Here is a 6,945-nt window from a genome sequence, read left to right as displayed (position 1 = left end):
GCCAGTCATGGAAAACTTGTGGTTCAGCTGTGAGAACCTATGGTCAGGCTGCAAAGACCATCCAATCCCCTTACAAGTCACCCACCTATACATTCTGTCATTTTGCTTTTAGAAATTTGTCGACACCCCTGGTTCATACTTTCAATTACAGGTAAAAGCTCTGTGTTCCTGGTTTGCAAAGCTTGCAAACAGCAAACCAGTCCTTTTGCTTCAAGACACCCTGATTCTTTTCTGGGATTTAATTCTAATTTTAGGATGACATCAGAAACAGTGCATTAATTTATTTAGATTAGTTATTTCCAAATATTAATTGAGTATTTACTGTATGTCAAGCACTGAGCAGAGAGCAGACTGAGAACTGATTGAGGAGGTTCCTGGTCTGAAAGAAGCTCTGAATCAACAGATAGAGAAAAGACATGGTGGGAATTGCCTGCCATCCTAGGAAAATTGACACAGATCATGCTTGGGAAAGTCAGGGACTGATCCCAGATTTACAAATGGCCTGTGTATGACAGGATTTGGCCCCACATTCAGAGATGAAGAAGACAAGGTTGTGGAGGAAGCTGGCAGCAGGAGCAATAGAAGAAGGTCCTTTAAGGACACGGGATCAGAAGGAACATTATGCAGCTTTGAAATTCATGTTTTCTACAAATTTCAATGGATAGGATAATGACTCATTTTAAGTGAAAAATGTAATTTAGGGTAATCCTATTTTTTCAAGTTCTACCTCATTTTAGATGACATGAGACAAATATGCTGTGTGATACATTTCTAATTTGCATTTACATTTTATTGTTAATATAAACAGCAAAGGGCCATACATGTCTGTGTTTAGATATACTAACTTCTCTACACCAGACACAAGGGTCTGGGATGTGGACAAGTGATCCCAAAACGTTTCCACTCTCTCCCTGCAGGTCCTGTCAGGAAGCAACCTCTTCTCTGTTCTCTGCTGTGGACCCAGGGCCTGACTCAGAGGCTCCATAAACACTCCCTGTGATGCTACACATGTGAAGTGCCCTGTCATATTATGATCAAGACAAGGACTTTGACTAGAAGGCACAATCAAGACTTTGATCTTATTGAATTTGGTTTCTCTTAACAGCAAGACTGATGTTGTGTGTATGTGAATGTTGCCTATTTGAGATCCATGGAGCCATCAGCACACATGCCATTCCTCATATGGCCATCAGAGGGAGATGTGTAACTGCTTATGAAAAACACTCTGCTCCATTCAGAAGTGGTCTTTTCCAATTTAGCCTCATCAGAATATGTTTTATAAACTGAGCATTTCTTTGAGATATATAGATTTGCTTTTCTTCTTCAGTTTCATTTGGAACCTAATGTAAATACAATACAATTCACAAATATAAATTGAGCCACTGAGTGGAAGTTGTCCCTTGTGACACATAGGCATGTATAATTCTGTGTCCAGCCCCCATCTGTGTCCAACTCTGTCTCTTCCTCTCTCCCTCCAACCATCTGTAAATGTCTATTTCAGTAAAACACTTTGACAATCAGTGTAATATAGTAGAGATATTTTAAATCATGATGTATTTTGTGTGTGTGATGTGGATCATTGAGTGCAAGTGGTCTGCTCACAGGACAGTGGGATTGCCCCTGAATCCCTAGGAGACAGTTGAAGAGGGGCAATAGATTTCAATAGGAGTCACTCAAAGAGAAAGGTCTGCTCAGCACAGCCAATGTAAGGTCCACACTCTCTCCTATTCCCATAGCACTGGGTCTACTTTTCCCTGGGGTGCTCTGCTAAAATCCTGTGTACCCTTCAGGATCAGAATAATGAACAGTGATTGTAGGAACTGTGAGAGAAGGATAGATTATGATTTTAATTACCTGGTACTCTGTCTACAACAACCTTCCCTGTATTGTATTATAAACAATGCTCAGCCACCTGGCAGGAGAATCTATGCTTTGCTTTTGGGTATATTACAGGTTTCTAGCTTAGCACTTGGCCAAGAGGATGTTTTCATATTGCTGAATGAATACATTTAAGAAGGAAGATATGACAGATTTGCAAATGTTTTTGAAATGGGGACTGTCCTGCAGATGTGCCAACTGGAGGTCATCATAAGTAGGCATCTTTTTCATCTGCCAGGCCCTTTAAACTTGATGACCTTCTCATAGCACCCCACAGCCAGGACCCACCTGTTCCCAGGTGTCTCCCTCATCACATCTTACTTCTGTTTTCACTTTACCCCCCTTGACTGTCCCACTGTGTGGCTCTCAATTCTAGTTCTAAGGGGACACCTCTGATTCCCTTGAGGATCCAGTATCAGAATATTAGATCCTATGGACCTAAAGTATAATCATTGGGCTGAATTTACAAATCAATAAACACATGGAGAAATACAGCTCTGCATGACAATCATAATGGGTGATTTCCCTTCAACAATCAATGTTAAACTCAATGGCATATAACAAATATGCTTTTCTTTGCAATGAGCATCTCTGCTGAATTTTTCCCTTTCTCTGATGATGTTCTCAAAGACCTGACACACAGAAAGAAGAACAGAAGGAAGTTGCATCTTGTTATAATGTAGTAAAGAATGGTGGGATACTTCTAAAAACTGTGGTTATCCAGTTGTGCTAGAATTATGTTAAAAAAGTTGTATGAAGAATATTATCCTTTAAATTTCTCATGTTTACATGAAATTCAGAAGATAGTGGTGAATTCATCAATTTCTTTTCATTAACTGAGGTAAATCTGTTTTTTCTCATCACACTGTTAATGTAGTATATTACAATGATGCATTTTCCTAGTTTGAAGCCTTCTTGCATTTAAGGAATAATTCCCACTTGTTCATGGTGTGCATGTGCAATTTTCCTTATATAGATAGATATAAATGACAAGTATATAAGCATTTTTCTGCCCTTTCAGCCTCAGCTCAGGCTTCCTGAGCCATGGCAGTGTGGCCGGTGATGGCCAGGACACAGCACTGAACCACAGAGGCTTGTGCCTTCTAATTAGTCATGATAAGTGTTCTTACAAACCCCTGATTGTTGATTTATGCAGTCGTGACTATCAGAGAGAACTGCACTCACCCATTTCCCACCTCCATGTCTCAGTCTCCACTCATTGCTTATTGGATTTATTCAATTTATCCTTAAATCCATCCTTCCCCACTCTCAGTGACAGCCTGACAGTGGCAAACTCTCTTAGTTGCTATGATATGAAAATGATGTTATTTTACTTTTACTCCTGAGTGATGGCTTAGAAGGAAAAATATATGGACATTCTTGTGATGTGCCCCTTGGCATCTGAAGGCATTGTTCTGTCATGTGTTCTGCCCTGACTTGGTCCTGCTGCCTGGACTGCTGTTTTCACTCACTGTTCTCAGCCTTCCCTCCTCTATGAGAACATCCTCAATTATCATTCATAGCACAGCACAATGCTTCAATCATACATGACATATGTATATTCATTTTCATATTCTTTTTCACCATAAGTTACTACAAGATATTGAATAGAGTTCCCTGTGCTATGCAGTGTGAACTTGTTGTTTATGTATTTTATATATAGTAGTCAGTATCGGCAATTCTCAAACTCTATTTATCCCTTCCCACCTCCTTACCCACCTGGTAACCATATGTTTCTTTTCTATGTCTATAAGTCTATTTCTGTTTTGTAAATAATTGTCTTTTTTTAATATTAGCATATAAATTCTATCATATGACATTTCTCTTTTTCTTTCTGGTTTACTTCACTTAGAATGATAACCTCAAGGTCCATCCATGTTGCTGCAATGGGCATTATTTTATTCTTTTTATGGAAGAGTAGTATTCCATTGTATAAACATACCATCACTTCTTTACCCAGTCATCTGTCAATGGTCATTTAGGTACTTTCCACGTCTTGACTATTGTAAAAAATTCCACTGTGAATATTGAGGTGCATGATTTTTTTTTTTTTGAGTTATACTCAGTTTACAAGGTTGTGCCAATTTCTGGTGTACACACAATTTTTCAGTCATACATGAATATACATATTATCATTTTCATATTCTTTTTCACCATGAGCTACTATAAGATCTTGTATCTAGCTCCCTGTGCTATACAGTATGAACTTGTTTATCAATTCTATATATACCTGTCAGTATCTACAAATCTTGAACTCCCAGTCTGAAACATCCCACCCTCCTCCACTTTGGCAAACACAAGTTTGAATTCTATGACTGTGAGTCTGAAACACAAGCTTGAATTTTATGACTGTGATTCTGTTTCTGTTTTATATTTAAGTTCATTTGTTGTCTTCTTCTTCTTCCTTTTTTTTTTTTTTTTTTTAGATTTCACACATGAGTGATCTCATATGGCATTTTTCTTTCTCTTTATGGCTTACTTCACTTAGAATGTCAACCTCTAGTGACATTCCTGTTGCTGCAAATGACATTTTGTTGTCATATTTATGGCTAAATAGTATCCCATTGTATAAATGTACCACAACTTCTTTATCCAGTCATCTGTCAATGGACTTTTAGGTTGTTTCCATGTCTTGGCTATTGTAAATAGTGCTGCTATGAACACTGGGGTGCAGGTATTGTTTTGAATTATGGTTCCTTCTGGATATATGCCCAGGTGAGGGATTGCTGGGTCATATGGTAAGTCTAATTTGTGTGTGTCTGTGTGTGTGTGTGTATGTGTGTTGGGTTTTAGTTTTTATTTTTTTAAATTTTTTTATTGAGTTATAGTCAGTTTACAATGTAGTGTCAAATTCCAGTGTAGAGCACAATTTTTCGGTTATACATGAACATGCATGTGTTCATTGTCACAATCTTTTTGATGTAAGCTAGCACAAGATCTTGTATATATTTCCCTGTGCTATAGAGTATGATATTATTTATCTATTCTACATATGCCTGTCACTATCTACAAGTTTCACACTCCCAGTCTGTGTGTTACCAGCCCCCTTCCATCTGGCAACCACAAGTTGGTATTCTATGTCTATGGGTCTGCTTCTGTTTTCTATTTATGTTCTTTTTTTTTAAACGGTATTTTTCTTTCTCTTTGTGGCTTACTTGACTTAGAATGACATTCTCCAGGAGCATCCATGTTACTGCAAATGGTGTTATGCTGTCACTTTTTAATGGTTGAATAGTATTCCATTGTATGAGTATAACACATCATCTTTATCCAGTCATCTGTCAATGGACATTTAGGCTGAGCATTTTTTCATGTGCCTATTGACCATTTGTGGTTCTTCTTAGAGAATTGCTTGTTTAGGTCTTCTGCCCAACTTTCGATTGGGTTGTTTTTTTTTTTTTTCATATTAAGTGGTGTGAGCTGCTTATATATTCTAGAGATCAAACGTTTGTCACATTCATCTTTTGCAAAAATTTTCTCCCATTCTGTAGGTTGTCACTTTGTTTTGCTTATAGTTTCCTTTGCTGTACAGAAGCTTGTGAGTTTAATTAGTTCCCATTTGTTTATTCTTGCTTTCACTTCAATTGATTGGGTAGGCTGCCCTAGAACATTTTTTAGATGTATGTGAGATAATGTTTTTCCTGTTTTCTTCTAGGGGGTTTATTGTATCTTGTCTTATGTTGAAGTCTTTGATCCATTTTGAGTTGATTTTTGTGTATGGTGTAAGGGAGTGTTCTAGCTTCATTGCTTTACATGCTGCTGTCCAGTTTTCCCAACACCATTTGCTGAAGAGATTGTCTTTATTCCACTGTATATTCCTGCCTCCTTTGTCGAAGATTAGTTAACCAACTGTTTGTGGGTTCATTTCTGGGCTCTCTGTTCTGTTCCATTAGTCCATATATCTGTTTTTGTACCAATACCATGATGTCTTGATGACCGTAGCTCTGTAGTATTGTCTGAAGTCTAGGAGAGTTATGCCTCCAGGCTCTTTCTTTTTCTTCAGTAATGCTTTGGCAATTCTAGATCTTCTGTGGTTCCACAGAAATTTTCATATGACTTGTTCTAGTTCTGTGAAATATGTCCTGGGTAATTTAATATGGATTGCATTAAATCTGTAGATTGCCTTTGGCAGTGTGATCATTTTAACAACATTGATTCTTCCAATCCAGGAACACAGAATATCTTTCCATTCTTTTAAGTCTTCTTTAATTTCCTTCATTAATGTTGTATAGTTCTCCATGTATAAGTCTTTCATCTCCTTGTTTAGCTTTATTCCTAGGTATTTTATTACTTTGGGTGCTATTTTAAAGGGTATTGTTTCTTTACTTTCTTTTTCTGTTGATTTATTATTAGTGCAAAGAAATGCAACTTATTTTTGAACTTTAATATTGTAACCTACTACATTGCTGAATTCTTTGATTAGTTCTAGTAGTTTTTGTGTGGACCTTTTTAGGGTTTTCTATATAAAGTATCATGTCATCAGTATATGGTAACACTTTTACCCCTTCTTTTCACGTTTGGATCCATTTTACTTCTCTCTCTTGCCTGACTGCTGTGTTTATGGCTTCCAAGACTATGTTGAAAAGGAGTGGTAATAGTAAGCATCCTTATCTCATCCCAGATTTTAGTGGGAAGGTTTTGAGTTTTTCACATTCAGTACTATGGGGGCCGTAGATTTGTTATATATAGCTTTTATTATGTTGAGATATGTTCACTCTATACCCACTTTGGTAAAAGTTTTTATCATAAATTGGTGTTCAATTTTACCAAATGCTTTTTCTGCATCTATTGAGATGATCACGTGGTTTTTGTCCTTTCTCTGGTTGATGTGACATATTTCATTGATTGATTTGTGTATGTTGAACCACCCTTGTGTCACTGGGATGAACCCCACTTCAACAGGATGTATAATCTTTTTTATGTGCTGTTGGAGTCTATTTACTTATATTTTGGTATGGATTTTTGCATCTGTGTTCATCATTGATATTGGTCTGTAATTCTCTTTTTTGGTAGTATCTTTGCCTGGTTTGGGTATCAGGGTGAGGGTGGCTTCATAGAATGAGTTTG

Source organism: Camelus ferus, chromosome 11 (genome assembly GCF_009834535.1).
Source record: "Camelus ferus isolate YT-003-E chromosome 11, BCGSAC_Cfer_1.0, whole genome shotgun sequence".
NCBI classification, from domain to species: Eukaryota; Metazoa; Chordata; class Mammalia; order Artiodactyla; family Camelidae; genus Camelus; species Camelus ferus.
Note: the sequence above shows the minus strand (reverse complement) of the source record.